The sequence below is a fragment of the Nicotiana tomentosiformis genome, chromosome 7 (genome assembly GCF_000390325.3).
Source record: "Nicotiana tomentosiformis chromosome 7, ASM39032v3, whole genome shotgun sequence".
NCBI lineage: Eukaryota > Viridiplantae > Streptophyta > Magnoliopsida > Solanales > Solanaceae > Nicotiana > Nicotiana tomentosiformis.
Window position 1 is genome coordinate 79,251,675 of NC_090818.1, and position 11,079 is coordinate 79,262,753.

Sequence of the window (11,079 nt, forward strand, 5' to 3'; positions counted from 1 at the left end):
TTATACATACCATACTTGGATTTATTTACCAATGGAACATCATCACTTGTATTCTTTTATTCAATGGCTCCAACTTAGCAATGCTTTTAGGCAACTTCATGTCATAAACTTGTAAATAAGGGTCAAAATAGTAAAAATATTCAATAACAAAGAATTTAACCAAGCTTTTATCTTCCACCGTCCAACAAGAATTTATTTTGCCAAATTCATGTTAGAGTCCAATTGGATCCTTTGCCACCATCTCTTGCTCTTCACCTCCCCTTTCAAAAGGTCTTTCAACATATGGCTGCACAAAATCACAAGAACTAATACGAGAAAGAGTTAATGGGCTAGAAAGTAAAGAAAACTTTTTCTTGCTTACACTCTCTTTGGCTTTTATCACAAGACTAACTTTCTCCCCACCCTTATTCCCTTTTCTCTCACTAAAGTTTTTTTCTTTTTCTTCACTCAAGAAAACATCCCCTTTTTCCTCTCCTGGAATGTCAACATGCATTCTCTTACTCCTCTCATTCTTTTCTCTCTCATATTTTTCCATATTCTCTTTAACAATCATTTCATCTTTACAAATTTGTGAGGGGGCCAAAGGCCCAAGAATGAGTTTCTTCCCATTAACCTCAAAACAGTATCTATTTTTTTTTCATACTATATGAAGCACTTCTATAGACATACCATGGCCTTCCCAACAAGATATGAAAATTATTCATGGGAATGACATCACACCAAATCACATCCTCATACTTTCCAATAGAGAATTGCAATAACACTCTTTTATCTACCTTTAGTCCTTTCAACATGTAGGGTTCAATATGTTCAACATAAATCAAGTTCAATTTCTCAACCATATAAGTGCTAATTAAGTTATAGCCAAATGCTTTGTCAATTCCAAGGGCATAAATCCCAGACATCACTTTAGCTCTTGTTTGAAAAATAACTTTACCATTGTCTTCCTTTTATTCGGTATACTATAACTTCGACTTTTCAAGTTGTTGAGTCACTCTCCTCCTTCCACTATAACTACATATTTGAGACATCTTGACATAGATTAAAGGAAATATGTATCTCTCAATTTGGCTTTTTCCCTATAATGCTCTCACCTCTCTTTCCTTTTTCAAAGCAACTCTTGATCGTTAATCTTTCGATTTATCAATAAACCTTACTAGTCACAAACTTTGTGATAAGAATGTGGAGTTATACTAAAGGAAAAAGAAAGTGAAGGACCAAACCTAGGAAGAATAGAAATTGGTTATTAAGAAAAAAAAAGGAAAGAATTTAAGAAACCTAAAACCCACAAGAATAAGGAAAGAAGTTACCTTAATGTTCAAGAACTAGGATCCCCTCTTCTTGTTTCTTTCTTGACTTGAAAACAAAATTATACTTGAATATGAAAATAATAATGAGCAATAACACTTTTTTGGGCTAATTTTTGTTTTTTTATCTTTTTTTATTTTTGCTCAAGAACCACCCAAGATTATCAAGATTAAAATCTTGATTAGCTTATGCTCTGCTATCACTTGATAACAACACGATATGGAATTTAAAAATTTACTAAAGAAAAAACAAGAAACGTGCGAAAGCTAAAAGAAAATAGGGAAACAAAAAAGAAGACAGAAATTAAAGATAGATTGAATTCAAGAAAGAGTTTCTTGATTTCGAGAAGTCTATTCTTGAAGTTGAATCCTAGCAACAACAATTAGCTAACGAAGAACAAATCGCCTTCGGTAGAGAATTAAAAATAAGAGATAGATTGTGAAACCCGACCCTTTAGAATAACACGAACAAGAACAAGCCTAAACGTATCACCTTTCTTGGATGGCTAGAAGTGATTTAAGATTTCAAAAAGGGTTTAATCTTACCACCTTAAGTTGACTCTTGAAGGTTGAAGAATAAATTCAAGAGTAGCCACACATTATAGTGCAAGAAAAATCTCACAATTTTTGTTGAAATTATTTATCATAATCTCCTAAAAATAAAGAAGACACCCTTTATATAGAGAGGGAGTCACAAAATTCTACCAAAAAAACAAAGGAAGAAAGTCCTAACTACTTTGGACAAAAAGTCCAACTACCTTAGGATAGGATCTTGAAAGTATAAAACCAATCTTGTAAATCTTGAAAAAGAAAGAAAGTCCTAACTACATTGGACAAACAGTCCAACTACCTTAGGATAGGATCTTGAAAGTCCAAAACCAATTTTGGATAGAATATTGGAAATCTTGAAAATCTTGAAGGACATTTGCAAGCAACTTGGCACCAACTTGCACTCAACTTCTAGAACGACTATTGTACCCTTCCTTCACATCAAGTAAGTCCTTTTTATGTTATAAAAATATGACTTCATGTAGGACTTATTGGGCTGCAAGTTTGGACACATTTTAGGTGCCAAAATGGTCAAAAAGTGGACTGATTAGGACCTTCTTCAAAGGATATCTCTTGGGTTCCAATGCTCCTCTTTTTGGACATAAATTTGGGCCATAAAACAATTGTAACACTTATCCAATTCACATCATTTATCCTTGAGCTCTTCCTCCCAATTAACAACTTCTTTATTTGCACTTGAAGTATAATGACCTTGTTTTGCAGCTCTTTAGCTTGTTATCTTGTTAAAGGCCTTCTTTGAGATTCCAAAGCTTCATCCTCGTCCTTGAATATAGTTGAGATTCCTAGGATGCAATCAACACCAAATCACATTCATACATTCCAATAGAGAACTGCAATAATACCATTTTATCTACCTTTACTCCTTTCAACATGTAGGTTTCAATATGTTCAACACAAGGCAAGTTCAATTTCACAACCATATAACTGCTAATTAAGTTATAGCCAAATGCTTTATCAATTCTAAGGGCATAAATCGCAGACATCACTTTAGCTCATGTTTGAAAAATAACTTTACCATTGTCTTCCTTCCATTCGGTATACTGTAAGTTCGACTCTTCAAGTTATTGAGTCATAGCTCTCCTTCTTCCATTGTAACTACCTGTTTGAGACATCTTGACATAGATTAAAGGAAATATGTATCTCTCAAATATGACTTTTTCCCTATAATGCTCTCATATCTCCTTCCTTTTTCAGTCAAAGCAACTCTTGATCGTTAATCTTTAGATTTATCAATAAACTTACTAGTCACAACCCTTGGTGATAAGAATATGGAGATAGAAAAAAGAAAAGGAAAGTAAGGACCAAACCTAGGAAGAACAGGAATCTGTTATTAGAAAAAAAAGGAAAGAATTTTAGAAATCTAAAACCCACAAGAATAAGAAAAGAAGTTACCTTAATCTTCAAGAAGTAGGATCCCCTCTTCTTGTTCCTTTCTTGACTTGGAAACCAAATAATGTTTGAATCTGAAAATAATAATGAGCAATAACATCTTGTTTTTGGTTGATTTTCAAATTTTTTTCTTTTTTTTTTTGGTCAAGAACCTCTCAAGATTATCAAGATTGGAATCTTGATTAGCCTATGCTCTGATACCACTTGATAACAGCACGATAGGTGATTCAAGAATTTACTAACGAAAAACAAAAAAATCAAAAAATATGTGGAATCTAAAAGAAAATAGTTAAACAAAAAAGAAGACAAAAATTAAAGATAGATTGAATTCAAGAAAGAGTATCTTGAATTCAAGAAGTCTATTCTTGAAGTTAAATCCTAACAACAACAATTAGCTAACGGAGAACTAATTGCCTTTGGTAGAGAATTAAAAACAAGAGATAGATTGTGAAATCTGACCCTTTAGAATAATAAGAATAACAATAAGCCTAAAACGCATCACCTTTCTTGAATACCTAAAAGTGATCTAAGATTTCGAAAAGGGTTTAATCTTACCACCTTAAGTTGATTCTTTGTAATGACCCGACTTGTCGTTTTAAGAATTTATGCCTAGTTCAATGACTAAAGATCTCGAACAACTTCGTAATGTGTATTATAACTTGTGTGTGTTGTCGAGTTTTTTTTTCGGAGGATTCGGGATCAAGTTGGAAGAACAATTCTTGTGTAAGAAGCTTAAAAGAAAAGAGTTGACCAGAGAGTTGACTTTTGAGCAAAAGACTCCGAAATGAAATTTTGATGGTCCCAATAGCTCTGTATGATGATTTGTACTTAGGAGTGTGTCCGGATATTTATTTGGAAGTCCGTAGTTGATTTTGGCTTTAAATGGCGAAAGTTGGAAATTTACGGTTTGGAAGTTTGACCGGGAGTTGACTGTAATGATATCGAGGTCAAAATGTGATTCTGAGAGTTGGATTACATTTTTTATGTAATTTTGTACTTTCATGCAAAATTTGACGTCATTCCGGGTTAATTTGATATGTTTCGGCACGAGTTTAGGAAGTTGGAAGATTTAGAAATTTATGAGTTCTATTTGTAGTGTGATTCATAGTTTTGGCATTGTTTGATGTGATTTGAGGCCTCGAGCAGGTCCACATTATATTTTAGGACTTGTTGGTATGTTTGTTTGAGGCCCCGAGTGGCTCGGGTGAGTTTCGGGGAGAGTTTTGAACGAGTTTGGGCATTAAGGCACTCTAAAGATGTTTTGGAATAGTTAAAGTGTGGAGGGTACATTTTGGACTGCTGATTTGCGGCAACAAACTCTCAAAGTGCGGAGGTAGTGGTAATTGTGTGGACCTCAGTTTAAAATGTGCGGACTGCAGCTAAAATTGTGCGGTCCGAAGAATTCTTCTCGTGGCCACAGAAAGGGGAATTCGCAAGTTCGATGGTCTTACTTCGGAAGCTTAAATCTTTTGATCTATAATGAATCTGGAGATGATCCAAAAATGAAAATTGTAGCCCTTTGAGTCTAGTTTCCATAAAAGTAACCAATCATCATTTTGAAATTTGTACCAAATGTTATGGTCAATTTACTAAAACCTAGTAGTGCGGTGGCTGCTGAAGTGCGGCCGCACAATTTGTATTGCAGCCGCAGAGACCTTAAATATGCAGACTGCATAAAAAAATGTGAGGTCAGAACTTTGGAAGTCAGATGTGGTACCATATAAATGAGGTTTTCACCTCATTTTATATTTTCGGACTTTGGGAGCTCGGTTTGTGGTGATTTTTCGTGGGATTTTCCAGAAAATCATCGGGGTAAGTGATTCTATCTCGGATTTGGTTAATATACATGAATATATCATTGTTTTCATCATTTAATTAGTATTTTGAGATGAAAATTTGGGAAAAAATGTAGAAATTTCATAAAATAAGTTTTTGGGATTTGAATGTCGATTCGGAGTCGGATTTAGTAAAACTAGTATGGTTGGACTCATATCAGAATGGGTGTTCGGATTTCATCAAAATTCTATCGGGTTCCGAGAGGCGAGCCCCGCATTGAGTTTCGGTTGACTTTTTAATGAGAATTTTTATGTTGACGTTTTATTATCCGAAATTATTTTAGATGAATTTTGATGAAGTTATACAATCAATTTAGATAGATTTGAGCTATCCGGGGGTCAATTCAAGCAAGAAGGCTATTTTAGAATATCGGCAGAACTTCAAAAAGGTAAGTATATTGCCTAACCTTGAGTGGAGGAAATTCCCCGTAGGCATTGAGTCGTATATGGAAATTCTGTGATTGAAAACCCTCTACGCGAGGTGACGAGTGCATACTTGGTTTATATATGCAAATTATATCGGTTTAAATTCGTAGACACCCTTATGTATTAAATTGAAAATTTTTTAGAATATAGTAAATCCTTTATTTGTCATGCCTCGTTCCTTGTTTGTCTAGTTTGTATTTTATATGATAATTTGGAGTGATTGCCACTTGGATTTTATGTGAACTCTGTGTGTTTGTTGATTTGATATTTCATGGAATTTATTTCATTATGGATTTTCCATCTTTAAATAATTAATTAAATAAGCTTAAAAAGAGGTATTAATATATTTATCAAAAATTTGGATTAAAGAAGGTGTTGTTCTATGCTGAGTTACTTTTCCATCTCTATTATTGTTTTTGAGGTTTTATATACGTTATGTGGAGCCCTGGGCTATTTGCTTTGAAATTAATTGATTTTGTTGTATCTTTGGAGTTCGTTGTGGCAGGTGGGCAAATTGGGATATGAATTGTTGTATTGTGTTGTCGTTTAAACACTCTCCTTGATGATCTAACTCTCAAAACGACCTGCCGGGTTGTTACATCCTCCCCCTCTTAAAACAATCATTCATCCTCGAACGAGTATAAAGACATACCCTAAGTGGTGAAAAGATGAGGATAACGGCTGCGCATATCCTGCTCGGTCTCCCAAGTCGCCTCTTCGACCGGCTGACCCCGCCACTGAACCTTTACTGATGCAATGTTCTTTGACCTCAGCTTCCGAACGTGCCTGTCCAAAATAGCCATTGGCTCCTCAACATAGGATAGATCCTTGTTCAACTGGACTGAGCTGAAATCCAACACATGAGACGGATCGCCATGATACCTCCGGAGCATCGAAACATGAAATACCGGATGAACTTCTGCTAGGCTGGGAGGTAAGGCAAGCTCATAAGCAACCTCCCCAACTCGCCGCAATACCTCAAAGGGGCCAATAAACCTTGGGCTCAGCTTGCCCCTCTTTTCGAACCTTATAAAGCCCTTCATAGGCGAAAGCCGAAGCAGGACCCGCTCTCTATCCATGAATGCAACATCGCGAACCTTCTGGTCTGCATAGCTCTTCTGTCTGGACTGAGCTGTGTGAAGTCTATCCTGAATCACCTTCACCTTCTCCAAGGCATCCTGAACCAAGTACGTACCCAATAATCTGGCCTCGCCCGTCCACAATCACCCAAACTGCATCAAACTTCCATTGAGTCCGTGAAATGAGCTCACAGGAATGAAATGAGCTGACTTGGTCACTGATGCTCATACTTCACCTGCTGGCAATTTAGACATTTAGCCACATACTCTACTATGTCCTTTTTTATCCTTCTACACCAATAATGCTGCCTCAGGTCCTGATACATCTCCGCGGCACCCGGATGAATGGAGTACCACAAGTTGTGAGCCTCCTGGGGAATCAACTCATGCAAACCGTCCACATTGGGCACACATAACCTGCCCTGCATCCTCAATGCGCTATTCTCCCCAAGGGTGACCTCCTTAGCATCACCGTGCTGGACCGTGTCCTTAAAGACAAGCAGATGGGGGTCATCATACTGACGCTCCCTGATACGATCATAAATAGAAGAGCGAGAGACCACATAAGCCAATACTCGACTCGGCTCAGAAATATCCAATCTCACAAAATGGCTGGCTAAGGCCTGAACATCCAATGCTATAGACCTCTCTGCTGCTGGTACATATGCTAAACTCCCCAAACTCTCTGCTCGACGACTCAAAGCATCGGCCACCACATTGGCCTTCCCGAGATGGTACAAAATAGTAATGTCAAAATACTTAAGCAGCTCTAACCACCTCCTCTGACACAAATTAAGATCCTTCTGCTTGAATAGATGCTGCAAACTCCGATGATCAATGTAGATCTCACAAGGGACACCATACAATTAGTACCTCCAAATCTTCAAGGCATGAGCAATAGCTGCTAGCTCAAGGTCATGGACAAAATAGTTCTTTTCATGCACCTTGAGCTGTCTGGACGCGTAGGCAATCACCCTACGGTCCTGCATCAACACCGTGCCGAGACCAACTCGCGACGCATCACAATAAACTGTATAAGACCCCAAACCAGAAGGCAATACCAATACTGGGGCTGCAGTCAAAACTGTCTTGAGCTTCTGAAAGCTCTCCTCACACTCCTCTATCCAATTGAATGGAGCACCCTTCTGGGTCAGCCTGGTCATAGGCGCTACAATAGATGAAAATCCCTCAATAAACTGACGGTAATATCCCGCCAAACTAAGGAAGCTCCGGATCTCTGTAGTTGAGGACGGTCTGGGCCAACTTTGCACTACTTCCACCTTCTTCAGATCCACCTTGATCCCCTCACTCGACACAATATGACCCATCAATGCCATAGAATCTAACCAGAACTCACATTTTGAGAACTTTGCATATAGCTTCTTTTCTCTTAAAGTCTGAAGCACTGTCCTCAGGTGCTGCTCATGATCCCCCCGAGTCCGGGAATACACTAGAATGTCGTCAATGAATACGATGATGAAAGAATCAATATAGGGCTGGAACACACTGTGCATCAAGTGCATAAAGGTTGTTGGGGCATTGGTAAGCCCAAATGACATCACAAGGAACTCGTAATAGCCATACCGAGACCTGAAAGCACTCTTCGGGATATCTGGCTCCCGAATCTTCAACTGATGATAGCCTGAACGCAAGTCAATCTTGGAAAATACTTTGGCACTTGTAACTGATCAAATAGGTCATCAATAAGAGGCAAAGGATATCTGTTCTTCACTGTGACTTTGTTCAACTGGCGATAATCAATATACATACACATAGAACCATTTTTTTTCTTCACAAACAAGACAGGAGCACCCCAAGGTGACACACTGGGCCGAATGAAGCCCTTATCAAGCAACTCCTGCAACTGCTCCTTCAACTCAGGATGAGCCATACGGTATGGAGGAATAGAGATGGGCTGAGTGCCCGGCAACAAATCAATGCCGAAATCAATATCTCTGTCGGGCGGCATGCCCGGAAGATCAGCTAGAAACACATATGGGAAATCCCTCACTACTGGAGCTGACTCAACTATAGGGGTATCAATACTAACATATCTCACATAAGCTAAATATGCGTCGCACCCTTTCTAACCATTCATTGATCCTTAAGAAATGAAATAACTCTGTGAGGAGTATACTCTAAGGTACCTCTCCACTCTAATAGCGGTAAGCCTGGCATAACTAATGTCACGGTCTTAGCGTGACAATCAAGAATAACATAATGGGATAAAAACTAGTCCATGCACAAGATAACATAAAAATCTACCATGTTGAGCAATAATAAGTCAGCTCCGATCTCAAAACCACTAAGAGAAATCAAACAAGACCGATACACGCGGTCCACAATAAGAGAATCTCCCGCAGGAGTAGACACATAAACAGGGGAACTTAAAGAATCCCGAGATATGCCCAAATATGGGGAAAAATAAGAGGACACATATGAATATGTAGAGCCTGGGTCAAATAATACCGACGCTTCTCTATGATAGATTAGAACAATACCTGTAATGACAAAGTCGGAAGTAACTGCCTCTGTATGAGCCAGAAGAGCATAATACTTGGCCTGGCCTCCCCTCTAGGGCGACCTCGACCTCCGCGACCTTCACCTCGAGCTGGCTAAGCAGGTGGGGCGGTAGCTGGTGCTAGAATAATGGCCTGAGGACACGGTGGAGCACGTGGTGGCTGAGAAGTCTATAGAGCTGCTACCCTCTTAAGTGTGGGGCAATCCCTCACCATATAGCGGGTGTCTCCACACTCAAAGCAACCCATCGGAGGGCGTGGCTGCTGCGACTGACTCGGGCCAGGTCTGCTGGACTGGCCGCTAAAAGCAGCCCGATCAGGAGGCATACTAGATACTGGCGGTGCATAATAAGGCTCCTGGGGCCTAGAAGGGGATGGAACACCACTGGCGGCTGGAAGAGCTAAATGAACGGGGCAACTCACATAACCCCTACCATGGCTAAATGAACGGGGCAACTCACATAACCCCTACCATGGCGAGCTGCTGGGGCATGAGCTCCAGAATAAGAACCAGTCTCTCGAGACCTCATGGCCTCTCTCTCCTCTCAGTCTCGGGCAAGAATTCCCTCAAATCTCCTAGCAATACTCACAACCTGCTGGTAAGGGATATCCATCGCCAACTCCCTGACCATACTAATCCTGATACTGGGGTGGAGTCCCTCAATAAACTGTAGAACCCTCTCTCGAACTGTGGCAACCAAGGCTAGTGCATGTCGGGCCAAATCACTGAAGCGGACTGCATACTTTGACACAGTCATAGCACCCTGGCGCAGCTACTCAAACTCCATGGGCCATGAGTCTCTGAGTCTCTCAGGGACATACTCTCTCAAAAATATGTCCGAGAACTGAGTCCATGTAAGTGAAGTTTCCTCGTCCGGACTACTCAACTCATAAGCACGCCACCACTGATAGGTTGCTCCTCTAAGATGGAAAGTGGTAAAAGAAACCCCACTCGTCTCCGCTATGGCCATAGTATGGAGAATATGATAACACTCCTCCAGAAAACCCTGAGCATCATCTGTAGCCAATCTGCTAAAGGTAGGTGGGTTGTACTTCTTGTACCTCTCAAGTCTGAGCTGCTCTACCTCTGAAGTGGCTGTCCTAGTCTCGTGCTGAACCGGAGCTACCGACGGCATAGGAATGAACTCTAGGGCCTGATCAACCTGGACCCTCTGCTCAGGAGTACGGGCTACGGGAGTCTGTGCCCCTCCCCCGGCCTGAGATGTGGCGGGAGCTAACGGAATCAATCCAGCCTGAGCAAAGGTGCTGAACATGCTCATAAACTGGGCTAGAGTCTCCTGAAAGGGCTGATGCAGCAATAGGATCCTCCAGTGCCTACCCTCCAGCTGGAACTGATGGGGGAGCCTCTGTTGTAGCTCGCGGGTACTCTGGCTGCACCGCGTGGCCATACTCTACCCCGGCCTCTGGCAGCTGTAGCAAGGGGCGCGGGTGCCTGGTCGTCAAATCCTCCGATACGGGTCCTCACCATCTATGAGAAAGAATAGAATAAAGAATGTTTAGAATTTGATGCCAATAACTCGCACGACAAGGAATCAAAAGAAGTATGTTTGTTCCTAATAGTTCCATAGCCTCCCAAAGATAAGTACAGACGTCTCCGTACTAATCTGAAAGACTCTAATAAACCGGCTCGTGACTCACGACTCCTATGAACCTAGAGCTCTAATACCAACTTTTTATAGACAACTTGTCTCTACGACTAGGTAAGCCTAACACTTTGCACAAATGAGATAAAAACTTGAACATAAACAACTAACAGTAACAAATATCTAATAAGCAACTGAATGCCACTCGGAATATAAAATTATCACCTTTGAAATGTACCAAACAATTCCCAAAACCCGGAAACCCACAAGTCACAATAGCAGAAACAGATACGGGGAAAGCAGTTAATAGGGAATCGGGGCTTTAACTCTCAAAACGACCGGCCGGGTCA